The 2053-nt window shown below is 38.3% G+C and overlaps 1 pseudogene; it reads left to right on the top strand.

Moving 5' to 3' along the window:
* Positions 1-1090: 1090 nt before the first annotated feature.
* LOC102886498 lies at positions 1091-2053 on the top strand (annotated as a pseudogene).

The following is a 2053-nucleotide window of genomic DNA, read 5'->3' as shown; positions in this document are numbered from 1 at the left end:
ACCAAAAGAGAGGCAGCATAATAAGAAATTACTTTGTTTTTTTTCCTTTGGCAAAAGATTTTAAAGTAACAGAGATCAGGAACAACTTCGTGATGCAACACATGATTCCATGTATTTTCATGTGACTATGTTCTCTTTTCTCTTGAGAATGGGAGTTTCCTTTAGAGATTGACTCCACAATTAAACCCTATAATCTCGTCCCCGTGATTATCCATTTCTCTTTATGGAAAACAAAATAAAAGTGCAGCAATATGTACTTACTCAGAAGGTGTCTCATATCTTTCAAATAAGTCATGCAAATTTTCACTGCATTTCATTTCATTTAAGAAATGAAATTCTCCTTTTTGTATTTTTAATTTTCAACTGAGAATCCATATTAAAAAAGAAAATCACACAAGTGAGACTGGTCTGGAAGCTACTGAGGATTTGGTGCTGTTATTCACAGTGGTGAGCAGGTACAGTGTCTAATGCTACATGACATTAATTTGATAGTGTGCTTTCTAATGAGAACAGTTATTTGGTTGTGTTTAAAGGACTACAAAATCATTCTTAAGGATATAATAGATGTTCAAATATTGATCATTTAAAATAGTCAATGAATTCACTGCTTGAGTTACATGAGAATCTTTGGGAGGCAATGCATGAATTTTGGAGTTAAAGATAAATCAGAGTGGTATTGAGGGGAAAAAATAGATTTGAGTTAAATCCACACACCTGTTCACAGAATGGGAGATATTTCCACAGATTATCTGTATCTTTTGTATTTGGGGTATAGGAGGGTAGAGAAAAAACTAGAACAACATACAATGCATTTGCAGAAACTGAGGTGAAGTGTATGGACTTGTCCAGTGCTTTGAGAGGACTACAACCAGATTTAGTAGATAATTGCTTAATAAATTTACATGCTTGTCCACTTGTCCATTAATTTTCCTCTTTCTTCACTCTATTTACCAAGCTATATTATCCTAGGTTGTTTTTTTTCCCATGTGTGAATATCCTCATCAACATTTTTACGATTTCCTCTAATAGTTGGACAGAGAAATATCTACACCTAATTCAAGTTTAAAGAGAGTATTTGTAATAAATTACAAAAACAAATTATACTTTGGTGACTGAGTTCATCCTGTTGGAATTGACAGACACAGTGGAGCTACAGATCACCCTCTTCTTGCTGTTTTTCATGGTATACACGCTTATGGTTTGGGGAATGTTGGCATGATCCTCTTAATCAGGGCTGACTCCCGACTTCACACACCCATGTACTTCTTCCTGGCCAACCTGTCCTTTGTGGATGTTTGTTATTCCTCCACTATCACCCCAAAGATGCTGGTGGATTTACTGTCTGGGAAGAAAACAATCTCCTTTGTTGTTTGCTTTGTGCAGATGTGCTTCATCACCTTGGACACGACTGAGTGCTTCCTGTTTGGGTTAATGGTTAATGGCCTACGACCGTTATGTGGCCATATGCAAACCTCTGCTTTACTCCTTGCTCATGTTCAGGACCGTTTACCTTAAAATGGAAGCAGGAGCTTTTACAGCAGGGCTATTGAACTCCAACGTTCACACAAGTTATATAAGCAGCTTGCCATTCTATGTCTCCAATGTCATCCACACTTCTTCTGTGACAGCTCTTTACTTTTTAAGCTCTCATGTTCTGAATGAAATGGATGAATGAAAGCACCACTGGATGAATGAAAGCACCATTTCTACTTTTGCTGGTGTGAATATGATTGGGGCTCTGCTGGTCATCCTCACCTCCTACTCCTACATCCTCTTCTCCATCTTTCTCATGCATTCAGGGGAGGGGAGGCGCAAAGCGTTCTCGATGTGTGCCTCTCACTTGACAGCTATAACTCTGTTCTATTCCACTGCCATCTATACTTATCTGAGACCCAGTTCCAGCTATTCCCTAAGTCAGGACAAAGTGGCTTCTGTGTTCTACACAGTGGTGATTCCCATGTTAAATCCTCTGATCTACAGCCTCAGGAATAAGGAAGTAAAGGCGGCTTTCTGGGATGTAATTACCAGGAAAAAAATTCTGTCATTTCTGTGA

The sequence above is a fragment of the Pteropus alecto genome, unplaced genomic scaffold (genome assembly GCF_000325575.1).
Source record: "Pteropus alecto unplaced genomic scaffold, ASM32557v1 scaffold3555, whole genome shotgun sequence".
Lineage (NCBI taxonomy): Eukaryota > Metazoa > Chordata > Mammalia > Chiroptera > Pteropodidae > Pteropus > Pteropus alecto.
The sequence above is the reverse complement of the archived record's forward strand: the minus strand, read 5'-3'. Positions and strand labels throughout refer to the sequence as shown.